At 35.6% G+C, this 20,693-nt stretch overlaps 1 long non-coding RNA gene across 4 annotated transcripts in view; it reads left to right on the plus strand.

The window, feature by feature from the left end:
- LOC122456224 overlaps window positions 1-20,693 on the plus strand; it is a 593,145-nt gene that overhangs the window by 284,690 nt on the left and 287,762 nt on the right. For 2 of the 4 annotated variants that reach the window (XR_006274978.1, XR_006274981.1), the window contains one exon: window positions 10,244-12,992. The exons of the other annotated variants lie outside the window; for them this stretch is intronic. This is a non-coding gene — a long non-coding RNA (uncharacterized LOC122456224). Of the gene's footprint in view, window positions 1-10,243; window positions 12,993-20,693 lie in introns of those variants that run through there. 4 annotated transcript variants of the gene reach the window in all.

Consider the following 20,693-nt stretch of genomic DNA (forward strand, 5'->3'; position numbering starts at 1 on the left):
GGATGAGGCATAAGAAGTGCTTTCTGAGATCATTAATGTGCATCATTCTGTTAAGTGTTATTAAAGTCCGTCTGTCTTAGGTAGCAGAAATTATATCTTATCCCTTATATTGCTTCTGTTTTGTAAAATTATAACTGCAGATCCTGTCTCTTACTAATGTGGTCTTTTTTTGGTACTCTTTTCCAAATGGCAGGTTTATGCCGTAACATTTAATGCATTTTTAGGATTGTGTATTTTCTTCTATTCAAAATATTTGATTGCTACATGTGAGACTACATGTAGTTTCAGGATTACATTATTTATAACCTTTAAAATACAATAAAGCTGGAAAGCATCCTTACCAAAATAATTATTTAAGGGGTGAGTTTAGAACTGAATTTTTATTCTGAATTTGTGCCTGTGTTAAATCTGTGTGAAGCTAGTTGTCAGTTCAGTCCGATATGATTCAGTTTGAATTAAGCAGACTGCCTTGTAACCTTAAGAAGAAAATAAGGCTTTCCATTTCTGTTCTAAGTACACAATGCATAAGATGACATTCAGTTACATACACTTCCATTTGCAGCCCATTGGATTAATTGTTTAAAAAACAGTGGCACTGTTATTTGAACATATAGTAATCAAGATTCCTTGTTTGAGAAGGAAACACATGCAGAGCTAAAAATGGAGATACAGTATTATATACAGGAGGCAAAAACTTCTGCAGTTTTGTTCCACCTAGACAGAAAACTATCTTGTATATAGCTGCTTCTTGTACTCTTCCCCTCCTCCCCATTCGGTTGGCTGTAACACTTGACTTTCTGTGGGGAGGGGGATGGAAGGGGGAAAGGGAGGGGAGGTGGGCCAGGTAGAGATTACAGATGGATCATATTATATCAAAAGTAATTTTAACCAAACAGGAGAATTCACTTTAAAGGTTTTTAACCTTTCTTAAGAGCCAATTTTTCCCTAAGCCCTGTGATAATAAAATACAATATAATTTATAGAGCGCTTTCCATGGATACACATTCCTAACTTTTTTTTTTTTTTACAGTCAGATAAAATGTTATCCAACCACTGGGATGATAATCAAGGGAAAACAAAAAGCAAGTGATCATAAAGCCATTTAGAAATGTAACGTTCCTTTTTGAAGAGATTCAGGCACACTTGGAGAGACTCACTTAGATACTTGTAATAGAATTCTAGAAGTTTGAGGCACAGCTGGTAAAAAAGCTCAGTCATCCACAGCACAGCTAGTTTTTGAGTGTTTAATTTTATATTTGAATAATTCTCCAGATCAAGCTATAATCATGAATGTCAGATAAAGAGATTTTTTTCATAAATTACATTATTTCACAGATGTGCAAATACTTTTGAGAAAAAAATTACATTGATCAGTTTTAATACTCCCATCTCACCCTTCAGTCAAAGGAAAAAATAGCTTTTTTCCCATCTTTGTCTTCAGAAAGGTGCTAGATTGTAAACATCTGAAGGAAATGAAAGGGTTGGCCAGTCCACCCCAAATTCTTTCCAGATTTTCATTCCTTTCACCAGCAGCCTTCTGTTCTTAGAAGAGAGGGAGGGACAGAGAAAGAGAGAAGATCTCTCTGTTTCTTATTAAAATTTAAAGTGAAAAGCACTGATATAACTTACTAATTTTGAATCTGCTAATTTAGAGGGGGGCTTGAACAAGCACAGTTTAGGTAACGTGTACACTGGCAATTTGGCAAGGTAAAGCATTTGAAGCCAATTAAGATCTAATTCTGTACAGAAGACAATGGGCAAGAGACAATCTAGTTTTGTTTTGATTTGTAGTTTTCAAAACAAGTGTTTGAAGTTGATTTTTTTCTGATAAGCTATAGACTAACTCATGTTTGTCTGAAGAAGTAATTATCATATGAGGAATACTTTTGATATATAGTATTTTCTCTTCAAGCTTAATCAACGTTATTTCCTTTCTGTTGCAAAATGTTTAGATATTTCTGGAAATAAATGTTCCAATTTTATGCCATAGTAGTTTTTGCAAACATTCACCTCTGATCCTGAAATATCATTAGTCTTTAGTGAAAGAAACAGGTGCTTTTTGCATCAGAAGTGCACAATTTAATTAAAACTTCTGAACACATTTTTCTACATAATTCTTTAACTGACATGAACATTTAATTGAGCAATAGTTCATAATACATATATTGTTATTGCCTGATATATATTTGAATATATTGTGTATTTTCTGAGTGGAAAATATTGTCTTTATGTTTAATTCATGGATGACAGTCTGGATAAAATGTATATATCAAGGCTTCCTCATCTAACATATGATTTAGTCACTCTTTTAGGAGAAAAAAGTTAAAAATAACTTTATAAAAATAAAACAAGGTGTTATACTGTGACTGTTTTGGCCTTAAATCATAGTTGCCTGTTTGTCTTTCAGGACATTTAAGTGCCAGATGCACTGGGAGAAAGTAATCTAAACATCAGAGTTTATTTTCAATATGCAAGTGGTATAAAAATATGCAAACCCTGATCACAGTGCTATGGAAACTACTCCACAAAAATGTGGAACGAAAGCTGTTACTGTAAGTGTGGTTCATGTATTGTAACAGCTGTGACAGCCTGATACAGTTTAACACTTGTTCAATTATAAGGAGATATTCAAAAGCAAACGTGATGTATATGAGGTTTGTAATAATCTTTCAAATTTACAAAAGAAACCAAAACCAACCTCCATCCCCAAAAGTTAATGTTTCATTTGAGTCTCTGAGATTTTGGAAATGTTCGTGCCCCCTTCCCTCCAACACAAAAAGGGTTTTTCAGGGCTTGTGTTACAGCTATTTGCAAGTTATTTTAGGCCTCTGTTCTTTTATATCCACTTAATAACTTCTGAAGACTATTTCAGGTACAGACCACACTGTGTTTTTAGGGAGTGGGGATGTGTTAAAAGTGAACATACATGTATGACACATGGGTTTCAGTTTATTCGAGAAAGCCTCAACTGACTCTAGCACGAGCCTTCCTTTCTGGGAATTTGGACATCTATCCCTGTGCTTTCTGTTAACCAAACACTTGCATTAAATGCTGCAAACATATAATAAATATATATTAATATTTAGCTGTGGTAAAATGTGGTTAATATATAGTACACACAGCAGATCTTTAAATGGACAATTGTTCTTTATTTTTGATGGATTACATTAACCTTTATTTGTTTTAAGTAGTGTTGAACAGGAGGTTGTTAAAAATGTTGTCACCTTATAGTATATTTTTAGATATTTAGATCATTAATATATTGTAATGAAGCTTTCTGGCTTTATAAAATCAGTGACTTGATACAACTTAGTATCTGTAAAGTATCTGCCCTTTACATTTGTACAGTTCTTAAACTCTTTTGTTTGTACAGAATCTATATGTTCTATCCTTTGCTTCTCTTACTAGCTATGTTTTGTATGTGGAAAATTGGAAAACCATTCTTTTTATTTTTATCCTTACCAAAAATAATCGTAGACTTTTTTTCATAAAATCCCAGACTTTATGACTACAGGGCATGACTGACATTGATGGAGGTTCCCTGCGAGGAGAGTGGACAATAGATCCATATCCCTACATTTTCAGAGTTGTGCTGGGTATAACCAAACAACTCATACTGAAGTAATAGAAGTTTTGTGATTAAATCTCATGCAACATATTTACAAATGAAATTAAATGTTCAAACTTTTCTGTGGCTTTAAGGAAAATTAAGTTATGAAATGTCTAACAATTGTTTATGTACATCTAATTGGAGGTGAAGGTGGCAAGAGTAGAAAGGATACAGAATAACTTTTTTTCATTTTGCTTTGCTTGGTGTGGGCAATTCAAAATGGGATCCTAGTATTTCATGACCCAAAATATCATTTTTTAAGTAATTACTATTATATGGAATAAAATGTTGCCTTAGAAATTATTGACATAAATGTCCCCATGGGAACTCGTAGCAGTCAAAGTGAAATCCAACAATAAATCCGGGGGCCACCAGGATAACTACCATTAAACAGCTTTTTCAGTGGAAAAACTTTCAAAGCTTCATTCTTCCTAAATGTAAAGTTCAGTGATCATGTTTCTGTTTAACTTTCATAGAGTTTGGTCTTTGAGATTTGTTTAAATAATCCTTCAAAGCGTCTTTGACAGCAAAAATGCTGTGTTTTGCACCGATGACATCACTCACTAAACTCCAGCTTCATTGAAAGCTAAGAGGTTACAAAGCATTAAAAGTTGGTAAAGGTCTTCTCGTGTCACCAGGCCTAAAAGTCTTAGTATGTAAAATGGTTTTCAATAAATGTTGGGAACAAACAAAAAAATGCAACTGTTTGTAGTTTTCAGTATTTTTAAAATTAATGAATCCTTGCCAATTAACAAGAATATTTAATGCTGATTTCAGGAACTGATAAAAGCTAAGGTCCAAATTTGGTAGTTCCTGTTTATGCCCTGACCCTTGAAAACTTGTTTGCAGAGACTCGCATGTGTAGGTCTGCTTTTAGTCTTTACTAATATTGAAATCAATGGCAGTGTTGTCTGAGGTAGCACTACAGGATTTGACCCACTTGATTACATTCTAGCCTCATTCTACACATGGAAATCCCATTGAAGTCAATTTGAATTTTGAGCAAAAATTGAGGGTAGAACATGCTTTAAAAAAGGGGGAAATGATAGATTTAACAGCTGATACTTTTGGCAACTGAAATAAAGACTAAAAAATTATCACTTAAGGGCATTATTCTCATCTCACACTAGTGTAAATGAGGAGGGATTTCATTGAAATCAATTGACTTAAAATATAAAAGTGAGATCAAATTGGACCTCCAAACTGTTTTAGGAGACACCTTCAGATAATACTAGTAGATAACTGAAAGAAAACCACACAATCTTATTAAACAAACCAACCAATCCCTTGTTGTCAGATACGCGACAGCATTTTTTATTGGGAATAAATAGGCAAACTGTACAGTTACAGAGTTTGACATGTTCACTTGTAACTTTTGAGTTTGCCTTTCTAAAATAAATGCTTTATTAGGTAAAAGAAGTGTTGAATACCTTAGTGATACAAACCCTACTTTAGACCCAAGGCTTTGTCAACTTGATCAGTGGGGTTCTTTCTTTCTTTCTTTTTTTTTTTAATTAATAAATAAACCACCTGTGACCAATGTGGTCTAATGTACAAAAATGTCCTGGCAAAAGAGCTCAGCTTTTGAAAGTGAACATAGAAGTATCAAAGCATCTTCATGTATATTGTGACAAACTGAACAGTTTTCAAAATCCTTGTCTGCTCTGCAGCTCATCCATTATGTGAATGACATGTGAAAATAGTTGTTTCTCTGAGATATCAGCAGGCAGCGCAAACTATGTTACTTTAAAAATACTGGAGGCTAGCTCATCTATAGACTTCTTATGAATGAATGAGTATGTGTGGTCCAGCTCATTGAAAGAAAGTAAGTCTCTACAAAAGGCACTGGAATTACATACTGTAACATGGTACCACTGGCTATATGCTGAAAACATAACAATGGGTAAGTTGAGACATTTGGGGTAGTTTACATCATGTATTTATTTTGAAAGTGTACTTTCAAAAGATTGGGAACCATCAAGTTGCATACCCAGGTTTGTGTGGTCACGTATTCTTATAACTGTTACTCTTCTTCTTCCCCTTCCCCTGCCTTTCGTTTGTTACTATCTTTTTGATTCATCTTGTCTTTAGTTTGATTGTAAGGTCGCTGGGGCAGGACGTATGTCATCCTAAATGCTCAAGCAGCACATAGTACAATGAGGCCACCATCATATTTGTGTATTAATAAAGTATAAATAATATGTGAACAATCAACTTCTAAATCCTAGGTATTCAAGTGAATTTCATGTCTTGAAATTAAAAATGTTAGACAACAAACGGTAACCCTTCATTCCAGGGCAAATTCTACAGAACAGTAACGTATTGTCAAAAACATCCTGGAAAATAAGGGGGCAGAAGAAAGATGCATTAATCACCTCAGTTTTTCATTAAAATTATCTGTTAATTTCTGCAAGTATATTCCATGTTCGATAAGAACTGTCCAGACAATTGTGCTTTGATAATTTACAAACTTAACTTTATTGCAAAAGACAGTTTATGCTGATTTCAGAAATATAGATTTATATTTAAAGTTGCTGGAAAAATAGGCTAGGTTTTTCTATGGATATTTAAATATATCCATTTTACAAATCTCACGGGTTGATACTTGAAAGACACAGCTGCTACTGGTGGGTAATCAAAGCTAAAAGAAATCTATATTCTTCTAAGTTAAAGATATTTGCGTAAGTTTTTAAAGTTAAGTTTTATAGCTGGTATTATAACACAGAGTGTAAGCTTTATTTCTTCCATTGATCATCTCCAGAGTTCTAATATCTTAAACAATATCTACTTTTCTTTTTCTGTGACTTTTTTTTATAAACAGAACAAAATAATTTCTGTAAATGTTTCACATTTGGAAAAGTAGATTTGTGATTTCCTCTTCCTTTGCTTGAATCAATTTAATGATATCCTTATCACCTTTACCTTTTTTTTTCTAATGCATTTTGTTTTGCCAACTTTTTAATTTCAATTTTTTTATTTTTAAGAGAATTCTGTTGTTTCACGGCAGCTCCCCTCCCTCCCCTTGCATAAGTGTATAAAGTACTGTTTTTATGTTCTTTCAAAATGAGTGGTATACAGTAATACATTGATTCAGGAGTAGAAATTGTGATTGACATTAGCGGGGAAATTTTTGTCTAAAGATCTAGGGTGAAATCCTAACTCCACTCAAGTCAGTGGCAAAACTCCCACTGAGTTCAGTAGAGGCAGGATTTTACTTTTAGGGTAGGCCCTTTATTGACTAGCATATGATTGAATTCTGGGATATTGTTTACACTTTGTCCATAGAATGGCCACTCTCCCTAAATACATTCAGGGTTCTTGTTTCTTCACAAATGTTTAATGTCTAGGAAGAACAGAGGCAAATACAAATTTAAAAATTTCCTTTCTTTATAATTTAGACAAAAACATCTACATTTTGGTAAGATACCAAAACTAGTTCAGGAACATTTTCTCTGTATGGGGTGCAGGTTTGCTCCAGGAGAAACCAGATTTCCTTTGCAAAATAAGAAACCTAATAGTTGTATGTGGACCCTTACACATATTCTATCTTTGTGCGGAGATTGATGGTAGAATATGGCCCATTTGTTTATACAATAGCAAGCTGTGTTAACCCTAAACCATTAAGATGAATGAACTTGTTTCTGCTCCTTCTCTAACTTGGTGTCCTAGCTTTCCTTCTGTTATTGCTACTTCCTGTTTTCTCTGCCTAACAAAACAGGGTCTTCCCACCTTCCTTTTGACTTCTTCTACTTGCCTCTCCCTGCCAATAAACAACAAGCACTCTCAAGCCAAGTGAACCAATCATATCATGCTCCTCACTTGCTGCCTCTTACCTGGCCATCCCACCTCCTCGTTCTTCAAAGGTGCTGGGTCCATATTGATTCTTCCCTGACCTGAGCTCCTAATGTGGACCCACTTCCCCTCTGCTGATTCCTAGTTGGAGGGAATGACAGAGAATCAGCCTCAGAGGAAAGGGGGTTGTCCTGGAACAGCAGGAAGAGCTGTGATTCTTGGAGAAGTGAGGTGGGTTTTGCTCTTTCATCATGTTTATTGGTCAGCCACTCTTCAGAATCACCAGAAATCCTGCCTGCCAGGCAAAATGAAAGGCAGGGGGTGGCTTTCTGGTTAAGTTACTGGACTGAGATTGGGAGACTTAGATTCGGTTCCTGGCTCTCCCACCGATTACCTATGTAGTCATGAACAAATCACTTAAAATATCTGTGCTTCAGTTCCCCATCTGTAAAATGGTGACATTCTTTTCTTTCTCTCATCCTTTGTTTTGTCTGTTTTGATTGTATGCTCTTCAGGACAGGGTCTGCACAGTGCCCATATTGGTCATGGCCTCTAGGTGCAAGTTGAGTATAAATAATAATGGGTGAAATACATAAAAGCACTTGAGTGATTTAGGAGCACAAGACCCATTGAGCTGGTCCTTGTGCTTCTAACTCACTCAGTTGCTTCTGAAAATTCCACTTTATAATAATAATTAATAGTGCCTCAGAGTGGCCACAGAAAATCCTTGGAAATCAATCTGGATCTAGGTGAAACGCATCTAGGAGTTAGCTAGTTTCCACAGGGGTTAGTCTATGCAGTGAGGGATCTGAGCAAAGACTGTATGGTTTTTTAGTGCAAAACTTTTGATATACCCTATACATGTTAGAGATTTTTATTACATCAGATACGTTGCACAAAGCATCACAAATGGTGCTGTGATGTTTTCTAGGAGCAAGCCCTGAAATATGAGAGCATCCTATCTCATACTATTTTCATCCTTTCCACTAGAGATTCTGACATACATGGTTTATAACAATCACAGGCTGGAGATTGCAGAGGGGGACACCAAGGTCGCTTGCTGCTAGTGATTATTTTTTTGGGTGGTGGTAACTTGTTACTCAGCAGTAGTTGGAAGGAGTTGAAAAGAGGCTTTAGCTGGAAATTAAGGAGGAAAATGCTGGGAGGAGATTTCAGAAACAGAACATAATGAATGATAAAAGGATCTGATGTTTCAATGACAATTTTTTTTCTTTTTCTTCAGTGCACAATGTTGGATTGAGCATTTTTCCAGTTAATTCTCCAGCCCTTTGAAACATGAGCTTTTAGCTAGAGTTTAACTTTCCTTTCCCAGTAGATGGCATTGTAGTCTATTCAGTAGATGGTAAGAAGCTCTTCTAACTTGTAAGACGTACTGATTCATTTTTTTCTGAGCTTTTTCTTCTTCCTCTTCCCTCTATTAAATACTATCTGAGTGTTCATAAATAAGAATCCTGCTCTTTGTGGTTACCTGTAATGCTGAAAAGAGTTGATTTCTTTTAAATATTGTTCACTAGCTAATCTGAAATCAGTGTTCCAAATGGAAAAAATATCAAAATAGTTATGACATGCAGCTTAAATAAATGTGTGGAAATTTTAAAAACATAAAATTCCATAAAATAAAAGCTACTTAAAAGCTACCTTTAGTACCTTACTAAATAACTTTTGGCCATCAGTCCCAACACCTGTGGTATTTCTCTGTGTCTCTGTATGGACCTTTTCTGTTTTATTTCAGGGGTTTTGCTCACAAAATATGTTGTCTGTGAAAGTAACCCTTAAAGCTTCTAATTAATTTGTGTTTAGTAATCATCCGAAGGACTGTCAGAAAATGTACACTAAATTTAAACTATATGGGGAAAAAAGAGTATGTTCGAAATTTTTAATATGCCTCTGTGTGTGTGTGTGTGTGTGTGTGTAAGAATTTTATTTTAAGGATTGAGAGAACCCCGGCGAAACCTTCCACCCCACCCCCAGATTTTGTGTTTATTTGGAAGAATCACAAAGCAGTCAGCGGATTTCTGATGGGGGTGTATGTTCTCAGATTTGTATTTCTGCTTCTTATATTTGTGTTTGATTTTCATGGACTTTTTTAATACCTAAGGGAGCCATTAATGCAGCCGTAATAACACGAGATCTGATGGTCTCATGGTATTTCAGTTCCTGGCTGCTGGAAATATCTTGAGAACACCAGATCTCATATTATTTTGGCCCCATAAGTAATTCTCTTAGGAATAAAAAAATCTTTATGAAATATATACACAAATACTGAGATATTTGAGTTCCTGTGGAACTCAAATGCATAGCCCTGTTTTCTATCAGAGATATCAGTTAGTAACTTTTCTTACCTTCAAGCTTATACATCACCATCATTCAATGAAATTACTATTGCTCTTTCCCCAAAACTGTTGTTAGAATATTGGGCTACTAGGAAACTTTTGTAAAGCAGAAGAAAATTCTAGTTCTCCTCCATAAGTAAAATGTTTATCCTGATAACCTATTGTTTAGAAATAAAATTGTTATATAAAAATTTTAAAAAATTTCTCAAATTGGTTTTATTTTGTGGTTGTCTTCACTATAACCATCAATTGTATAGTTAGTTGTTAATTATTAATTGAGTAAATGGTTTCTTTAGCTCTTAACTAAAACAAGATAACCTCCCAGTATCTAGATTAAGTTTTTTCCTTGGTATCAACTGGCTTAAAAATACCAAACTTGATTCCTTTTGAATTAACTGAGCCTTATTTTATTTTTTTCAATATCACATATCACCATAGTAACCACTAGCTGTCAGTTCAGTTTCTGACATTTTTCTCATTTGGTAAGATTTCAGAATTGCCATCCTCCCTGCCAACATGTCATGAACAAGAAAAAAAAGACTGCATGAAAATCTAATGGGTGTCTGGTCTGATTGTCCTCACTCGTGGCAGGAAAGACAAAAACTGATGAATTGTGAAATGTATTCAGAGGGATTCAAGAAAAGCAAGTGTCTAGGACCCCCCTCCTCACCAACACCTCCTTGTTTTCATCTTGTTATGCTTGATGCACCATACATGCTTGCCCTGACACTTGGGTTTGTAGAAATTTAAGATTAACAGTTTTTACATTCACCCCGCTGATTCCCCCCCCCCATTTTAAAGTCATCATTAAAAATAAAGTTTGCAGGGCTTATATTTAGCACTATTTCCCACTCATATTGCTGACATTTCAGCACCTTCAAATTGGTTTCAAACATGTAAAATGTTTCAGTTGCAAACAGACAATTCTGTTTGTTTCTATATTTCTTTGTCCAGCTGTGGATTTTGTGCATATTAGAGAGAAATCATTAAGCAGGCCTCATATGTAATAAAGAAAATAACGAATGCTGGGTAATTTATTAGGGGTTTGGATTAGTAAGGAGTAAAAGTATGGTAAATAGCAATACTGACCTTCTCTTTTCCTTCATCAGGCAGTTTATCGATTGACTTACTAAAAATTATGTAAAGTATTTTAAAACAAAAATATCTGATTGTTTTCAGTTTTGAAAATATTTGCTTCCTGAAATAAACAGGCAGAAATGTGATTATTAGTACAATAGAGAGGACAAAGTAACAGTCTGCTTTTGCCAAAACAAATATTAAACTAAATATTTCTGGGTGTGCAATATATATGTTTATGTGTACATTATATATGTGCACAAATGCACACTGCATGTGTGTGTGTCATGTTTGTGCATATATATAATGCATACAAATATAAAGAGTATTAGGAGAGAGAAAGTGTAACTTAAATGTATTTACAGAGGTTTTGTTTTAGGGCTAGATCAATCTTAGCACAGTATATTTTTTCCTGACTGCCTACAAATTCAGGCTCAGCAGCAGGAACTCATTTCAGAAACATAAAACTGATTTGATAAGCAGCTGCAATATTCAGTTCCTTTTTACTAACGGGTGGACAACCCCAGGATTTTGAGTGCACAGATCAGTACTGTTTTTGTTTCAAATTTCAGATGTTGTGGCTCAGCCTTTTGAGAAACATGCAAAAAATAAATTAAAATAACAAACAACACTAGAACATTATAAACTTTTGGGAACATTTTTTAGGAATTTATACCTGTAAGTATATTTGCACACTATGCATACATGTATGTGTATCTGGAACAGCAATCTCTGAAGATATATTTCTGTAAATTAAAAATATATATATCTATATTCAAAATTAAACCCAAACTATATTGTGGCATAATTTTCTCTAAATATTGGATTTTATACTGCTCAATTCACGTTTTGAATTTTTATTACATGATTAAGAAGTGTTGTTCAAAATAGCATGCTGTGTGTTTGCATACACCCCTATATGCTTCTGCGTGTGTGTATGTATGTTATTTTATATAAATACACACGTGTGTAATGTATTAAGAAATTAGGTAGGTTTCTTCATAATTTAACTTAAAAAAAAAAGTAAAATTAAAAAGAGTTGATGAACTGGTAATACCTATACACTTCCCTAATTTTATTGTGAGCAGATATAATCCTGGAGAAATACCTTCAAAATTATTACTGAATTTTATGTCATGTTTCAGACATGTATTTGGTAAAATAAAATGTTTTTAAAAACTTGTGCATAATTTTAGTTCACAAAGCAAAGAAACTGGAAAGGTGCAGTTCTTTTTAATTAAAAAAAATTGTATGCTGTGTTTGAAAAGAAATGGTGTAAACAGGATAAACTGTAATTTCTTCATGGTTTATAAGATTTGTGATAATAATCAGCCAAACGTTGTAACATTGTTTGCACCTTGTGTGCCCTTAAGCCATTGGATCATTCAGTTAATTGTATAAATTCCATATATTATGGGAAATCATGATGTATCATTTATATTCAGCTTGTCAGGTGTATAAATATTAAAATATATTAGCAAAAAATGGCTGATTATCCCTCAAACATTTTGTGATAAATCTTATCTTTTTATGGTTTTGGTGGGAAGGGGCACAAGACTAAATATTTTATGTTATTTGAAAATATTCTTTGAACAACCTAGATTTATTATTAACATTTTAAACATTTATAACTGCCTTAAAATTGCTGAAGCTTGGTCCACTTTACAGTCCTATACCAAGGTAAAGTTATTTTTGTATGCAAAATACACAGTTGATAGAGATTATACCATTTATCCAGCATAATATGTACAATTTATGCACATTTCATCTTTATTTCTATTTATAAAAAATCGGCAATGTGCACAAATGTAATCATAGGCATACAAGACCTTGATGCAATAATATTGAGTGTTAATTTATGTGTAAGCATGCTTTATATTATTCATGTATACACTTTGGTTTGTTTAGTAATATACACAGACATACAGTTATATGTATTTACATATATATGTACACACCAAATTTCTACTGAAAATGTATTTTTAATTTTATATGTGCATGTCTCTTTCTCTTTGTAAATATATTCCATATCGCATACTGCATGCTATTCTATATAGCATGAATGTGTAAAGACTGTATAAGGGAATGTGAGGAGAACACAGTGATACATATTTGTTGATACAAATATATCTGTTTAATGAATAAATAAATACAGAGTTGGACTGTGTCGCAAATGTACTTGGCAACTAGCCGTATCCAGTGAGTGTGCACAGTACGTTTAGAAGGGAGAGGAAATGTCAGAACAGGGTCTTGTAAATACATGCGGCTGGAAAGAATAAAATAAAAAATGATGACTAGCACTGACAGGCAGACTTGGGGTGTATGATATACTTTGTTCATTTGATTCTTAGAACTCAGTCGGGGGTTAAATTGGAATCCAGACATCAAAGAATTCTTCTACCAGACCCAAATTTTGTCCATATAATTTTTTCTACAGTTGTCATAATTTTAGCTAATTTCACAGTGCAATAAATTTTTGCTGTTTGAAGTATTTTTCTAAATGTACATATAATATGTGGATGGAATATAGTCTCCTATATAATATGCAAACAATTCTCTCACATATATATATATAGGCATGTGAAACCTCTATATTTGTGCATGTGTACGTGTGTATGCAAACACACACATAGAGTACTTTACACAAACATGAGTCTAATTCAGAGAGTCTAAGGGAGGAAAAGGCTAACTAGTTTAAATAGCAACACCTTTGTTTCTTTTTTGCCCCCGACTGTTGTGTCTGAAAATGGTTGAAGCATGTGGTGCTGCATATTTGGTGGGTTTGCAGATTTCTGTATGATTTTTATCTGAAGGTCAGGGCTGTGGAAATACATCAGGTTGCGATTTGGGATGTTTGCCGTTTGCCATTTAGCCTCACTCCTTCTTATCAGATCGCTTTGTAACATGGGCCTAATAAAACAGGGAGCTGTTAGATAGAGAAGAAATAAATATTGTTCTATTTTTATGCAATTTCTTTAGCTTTACAGTGCATACAATTTTAATGCATTTGTTTAACTTTATCTGTTTGTTATAGATTTGTTGACCTCTGGCATTATGTTTAATAGTGGTTATTTATAATTTCATTGGAAATTTGCATATATGCAATAAAAACTGAAAAAAGTCTTTATATTTCCTTCAGATTTTTAGAAAAGGTTTGCAGATAGGAAGGCAATGTTAGAAAGAAAGCCACTGCGAATCACTTCTGCATGTATGCTCTAGCTCAGTTTAAAAACACAAATCTCTTTTTATATGATAGTTTTCTTCTACATAGATTTATTACATGAACATTTAAAGCTTGCTCATAGTTGTCCATTGGCCCTATTTTCACTCTTTACCCATGTGTAAGGTTGGTTTAATTTGTCTGCAACACCCTGCACTAAACAATACAATTAAACAAGATGTGGCTAACATATCACTGCATTAGTATTGTTTATGGAAGCTCCAGATGGTAAGAGAGGGGTTTTTTTTTAATATTGTGAATGGCAGAAATTAAAGTCATTAAAGCTAACTGTCCAATTTCCATCACTTTATCATCTGGTATTCAGTCTGTATGTATGTAAGAGAAAAGGGTAATTTTCTGTCCATGAGAACTGGGGAAAGAGCTCCACTTTCTGCTTATATCTTGAAGGGTTGGAAGAAAGGAGTCACTGGTAAATGAATAGCTTTAGGGCTGCACAGTTTGTCACGTTGACCATGGCTATTCAGAGTGGGGTGCACAGCACCAGTAACCTACATCTCTTTATGTCTGTTGACTTATTTGTAAATGGTGGTTTTAATTTTAAAACATTCAAAATATTATCAGTCTACAATTAAAAATTAAGGGAGTGAATTAGTTTGTCAGCCAGCTAAAGACAAGTGCAGTTCAACACCTTTGTTTAGACAATTGGAACCTATGGAACAGTTTAAGGAGACACAATGGCTCTGCAGGAATTCCAGTGTACATGGTATGTCTCGTCAATGTGGATGCTGACAGAATGGCTCAGACCAGGATTCTTTGTGGAAATCAAGTCTTAATATTTTTTCTGAGTGTACATACACAGATAGTTCAGGTAGTTTTGAAATTGTTTGTTGCTTCCAGGCAGTTATTAACGCTTCCATTTGCACAAAGCTGTCCCAACTGTGGTCTCAGCACAAAATGCTTTGCTTATTACTGCCTCATGGCAAAAGCCTGTCCAACACAAGGAGTTTATTTTTTCCTTGAATTGGGGAAGAGGGGAAGAAAGCTCACCACAATCTTTATGAAAACAAGCTTTTGTTGTTTTAATCTTTGTTAAAGATAAACATTTGGTTTCCATGTTGATATTTTTGTATTTTATTATTTTGTTACTAATTTATCTAACCATTAGCAAATTAAGGTAGATTACTGCTTGGATACATTAAAAGCAGCACCAAGGAGTTGCGGTCCTTGTGGCTATTTCGGGCAATGTCATAAGCGCACTCTTTTTTTTTTATTGTCCTCCCAGGGAGCAGAATTTGAACTTAATATTCCATGAAATAAGCCATTGTAATCACGTTGGGTTAATAGAAGAAGTAAAATTGCCTCTCCTCTCACAAGACATTAGAGCAAGGCTGCATTATTAAAGTTTTCTTGCGGACAGGCAGTTTAAAATATATCCTCAGTGCCTGACGCAAGTCTTTTCAGTGGGGATGACAGCTTTTCAGATCTTAATAGGCTGTTCATTTCTGGCCTACGAGTTTTCAGCATTTCTTCTTTTCAAGCCAGGCTGTGACATGATGGCTAAAAACTGACATAAAGAAGTGCCATGTACTGTGAAAACCTTTATTCACTAAGTGGCTCCATGTAAATTGGTGTCAATAAGCAAACAATTAGAACTTTAAAATTGTTGGTTTAAAACCCCTTTTCTTTTAATCATTTGACCTAAATTTCTTTTTACTACTTTGGATCTGCACTCCACTGGTGAATATAAACACAGACAGAGGGTTTAGTGAGTTAGAGTAGATCAGATCTTTATAATAAATAGGTGGAAGAATGATTTAGTCAAAGAGAGTTTGTTGTTAGAAGCTTGAGTTTCTTTCCTCAAACTGAATTTTACACTAAGCTAAACTCTGATGAAAGGAGAAGGAAGATGCTGTTTTTCACTCACTCTCTTTTCTTCCCCAGATAGCACTGTCCAGGGTTTCAGAAACATACAATGTAAGCAGCAATAATAGCTCACTGATGCTGTGAGCTTTGCTAATTTTGAGAGGTGTGGTATTGTTGTCCACTAGGAGCCATAAGAAGCTCAAGAAACTCCTTTGGCATTCAGCCCTTCTCTCTGAAGCTTTGTGTGAGGTAGTGTCATGCAATATGCTGCCTGAAAATTGTTTTGCTGGAATTATTTGCACAAAACTGACTTTTTGTGTCATTAGTAGTTAAGAAATATATGAATATCTAATGCTTTGCATGTTCTTCAGCTGTGTGGAAGAACTCGCAGAAGAGCTTTTTGTGCTGTGCCTTTGTTTTAATTTATTATTTCTCCTTTTCTTTTCATAACTTCCCTCCTTTTTCTCTTTTGTTCCTCTTTATGCATCTTGCCTTTATCTGAACAAGAAAATGAATACTGCTCTGATGGCTCCAAGGGGTGGCTGCTGACAGTGCTTTGTAAGTGGTGTAGCTCTTAGTCTCCTTGTGTCCAAATATGTCACTTCACAACTTGCTCAATGCCTGCTGGTCTAGAGGGAAGATACTCTGGAGTCTCCTGCATTAAGAAGCTAATCCTGCACTTGGTCTTAGTGGGCTGTCGGGGTAGGGGAGGGGTGTAACACACTGCAGTCTTTCACACCAGGTGTGGTTTGTGTCTCAGGTATAGTAGTGATTCTTTAAAAACTTGCCAGTTGCTTAAGCTGATTACATAATGTTACCTTAGTATATCCAGTATTCTAGGCAATCTCTCTATTATGCAATATGAAGGAGAGTATTGGTAAGTCTGCAGAAATGGAAGTTACCATATCTATTTCTCTAAGGGAGAATAGGTGAGTGTTTGAGTGGCCACTGTTGTCCTATGCACAAAAGCCAACCTGCACTCAGTGGAGATTTATGCAGAGTGCATTTCTTCCCCTCATGTGCAGGGATAAGTGAAGACAGAGAGGCACCATAGGTCTGTGCCTAGGGCCCCTGTTCCAGGAATCATGTGATCACGTCAGAATCTTAGCTTTTATTTAAAAATAAAGTTTCTAGCTCTCAGAAGTGTGAAAAAAGCTTGAAAATGTGACCCATGTCACTGATGTAGGGATAGCTGCCTGAGACAGTAGCTATCAATGTGTGTGAACTTTCCCATATCAATGGGGTGTTGGCTCCATGATCCAGTCCTCTTGGTGGTACCTCCGACAGCTAGCAGAGGACTCTCAGTGACAGAAGGAAAAGAGTGCAGCAGATCTGAACCATCCATCCTAGCTTCCCTGATGCTGCTCCATCACCTCTGGGAGGGAGGCTTCCCTGCCATTCCAAATGGGGTGATGGGGCACATTGCTGTGGTGGGGATACCAGTGTGGAGTCCTTGGGATGCCTAGGGCCTTGGAGTGTCTTAGTCCATCCGTCTCAAACTCCAAATTTCACCATGGCAAAAAGGAATGAAAAGGGCCTGGTGTGGGAGGAGAGTAGGTGTAAGTGTGACTGTGTGTGCATCTTATTCCTGATCTCACAGCCAAAACTCTGTGGTGTAGATGCCATGGTATTATGTTTTTTTCTGCACCTGTACAGGAAGAACAGTAGATCTACAGCTCCGAGAAGAGGTGGGTGAGACAGGAGTAGAGCTACCACTTACTCAGGTTAATTTAATGACCCATGAGCCAGTGGAGGGTAGACACAGTGGAGCTCTGCTCCTCCATGCCTCATCTCCACCTCCAGTGTGTTCCTCCCTTCCCTGACATGCCCCTTGCCGGGAGGGGGGGAGCAGCTGTCTCCGGATCTGACCATATCAGCTTTATCCCAGCAGGGAGTATCCCTGCACCCTATGGATACCCTGGTGGCCATTTATGGCCACATTTTGGCCAATGTGCAAGAAGCAGCATCTCACTGGAGAATTTGATCAGCAGTCTGTGCCCCAAAGGCTTTACAACTGTGGTTCTCCAGCAGGGGTACATGTTTCCCTGGGGTGACACAGATCTCTTCCAGTGTGTACATCAGCCCATCTGGATATTTGCCTAGTTTTACAACAGGCCACATAAAAAGCACTAGCTAAGTCAGTACAAACTAAAATTTCATACAGGCAACGACTTGTTTATACTGCTTTATATACTATATACTGACACGTAAGTGTAATATTTCTATTCCAATTGATTTATTTTGTAATTGTATGGTAAAAATGAGAAAGTCAGCAATTTTTCAGTACTAGTGTGCTGTGACACTTTTGTATTTCTATGTCTGATTTTGTAAGCAAGTAGTTTGTAAGTGAGGTGAAACTTGGGGATATGCAAGACAAATCAGACTCCTGAAAGGGGTACAGTAGTCTGGAAAGGTTGAGAGCTACTGCTTTATAACATATGTACACCCATAATCTATGATAAAAATCCTTTGTAACCACTGTCTTGAAAATCAGAGCTCTCCTTTCTAAGGCTAGCTTTTTGATTAGGATTTCAGTAGCATAGAGTTCTTGGAGTTAGAATATCTTTGGCACTGGTGAATCCTGCAAAATGGAACTTATTTTATGATCTATGCATAACTAACTGACCTTACTCTACATACGACAGCTTTTGCTTGTGAACTTTTGCTGCAATTACTTGGTTTTCATACTGAGGTACAAAAATTAATGCTGACCTGATACGATTTTTGTTTCATCTAAAAATAAATTTACAGTCCAGTCCCCACCATTGTGACTACCTAGCATGCTGTGTTTAGTATGTCATGTCCTTTATCTTTGTGTTTTCATCAGCCATCATTAAAGTCTTGTCTTTAAATACCAAAAATATTTGTGTCCACAAATGAAAAGTTCTTCTACTCAAGTGCACTTACAAAGGTCGTACAAAGTGCATGCCCCCAAGTCATCTTACTGAAAGGTGATGTAATATTAATAACCAGAGAGAGGATACAAGATAGATTACTTGAGAGGCATCTACTGTATATGGTCATCTCCAGTAAATGGTCAAATATAGTAAGACAATGCTTACTTACAAAAGGTAAAATTTTATGCCAAGGGTATTGTATGAAGAGGATTGTAAAAATGAGAGTAACATATCTATTCTAAAGGTAAAACTAAAAGTGGATATGAATCATATTGAGGCTTCTGATGACAGTAACACTTCACATGTACATCTGTCACCGGAGGATTTCATAGTTCTTTACAAACATTAATGAATTAATCCTCATAACGTCTTTATATTTCAATTTATTATTCCCATTTTGAAAATGGGGAACAGAGGCATAGAGCTGTATTGATTTTCCCCTGGTCCCAGAGGAAGTCCATGGAAGAGCCAGGAATAGAACCCAGAATTAATCTAATGATAATTTTGAAGATTTAGGGTTTAACCCACAGATTTTGCTGATGAGGATCCTGTGATTAAGAGACTAGCCTGGCAGTCAGATGAACTGGGTCACAGACTTCCTGCATGTCCTTGAGCAATTTTTTACATTTCTCTCTGCTTTTGCTCCTTCTACGTAACATGGGGGTTATAAAACTTCCTTTCTCCCACCCTTTGCCTGTCTTGCTGAGGCAGGGACTAAGAGCTCTCTCTTCCTATGTGAATGTACAGTGTGTAGCGCAAAGGGGCCCTGATCTTGGTTAGGAGCCTCTGGGAGCTACTCTAATATAAATAATAAATTCTATTTGGAACAATAAGTGCTGAAGTCCAAGCAGTGAAAGATCAGTAAATAACTCGGAGTATGGTTAAAACCCATTTGCTCTGTAAATAAAAATGTAGTTAATTAAAAGACTCTAAACCATGTAGATGCAGTACATATGTGCACAGAGCTCCCATTGATTTACCTGGCAATTACCGTACAAATACAGGGTATTGTGCTGTATGGATCATAGAATGTATCTAACCTAAAACCCCATGAAACACAGTATTGCAGACACATTGGGTGAAACCTTGACCCCACTGATGTCAATAACAAAACTCCTGTTGACTTCATTTGGGCCTATGTTTCAACCTTTGTTTTTATATAGGGCTAAAAATATTAGTTGCATGATATTTCTCTCCATATTAGCACTTTAAGCTTAACAAGTCATTATGACGTTATAAATAATATGATAAATGTGAATAGTTGAGCTTGTGGGAGAGTTGCAATCAAGGAACATGGTAGGAAATAGGCAGCTTCTGAAAGGAGATTAAAAAAAGAAAAGTAAAAGGCTGAGTTTGACTGTCAGTTTATGGAATGTACGTGACAAGTGGTATCCAGCAATTACACCAAGTTAGAGAGTCTGAATAAGAAGAAAGATGGTAAATATTGATGACAGAAGATGGCAGCTGAACCTGATATTCCAGGAGCAGAGATCAGGGTAGTTTGTTTATACTCACTTCCAGTGAAAATCTTGAAAAAATTCTGTTCAAGAATGACCCAATTCAAACTTTTCAGTTACTTCTGTCGCTGAGATGATATGGAAGGTACATAAAACAGATCCCCCGATCTGTTCATGATCTGCATTTTTCCCCCTTTTCCTTTGTTAAAAAAAGATATTAGTGAGATTCCCCTATAAAGACCATAATGGATCCATGTGAATTGTACTATAAGACAAGAGGTCTTTTACTCTTCATATGATGCATTAGTATTAGAAACACATGTTGCAAACCAAGGTAATTTTCTTTACAGACAATGAAGTGTATGACTAGTTTTAACAAATTTTCTGTTCTTAAACAGTTTACCACTCTCCACAAATGCATGGACTAGAAACAGCATAACTAATATTAAAATAAAGCACAAA

Source organism: Dermochelys coriacea, chromosome 12, assembly GCF_009764565.3.
Source record: "Dermochelys coriacea isolate rDerCor1 chromosome 12, rDerCor1.pri.v4, whole genome shotgun sequence".
Lineage (NCBI taxonomy): Eukaryota > Metazoa > Chordata > Testudines > Dermochelyidae > Dermochelys > Dermochelys coriacea.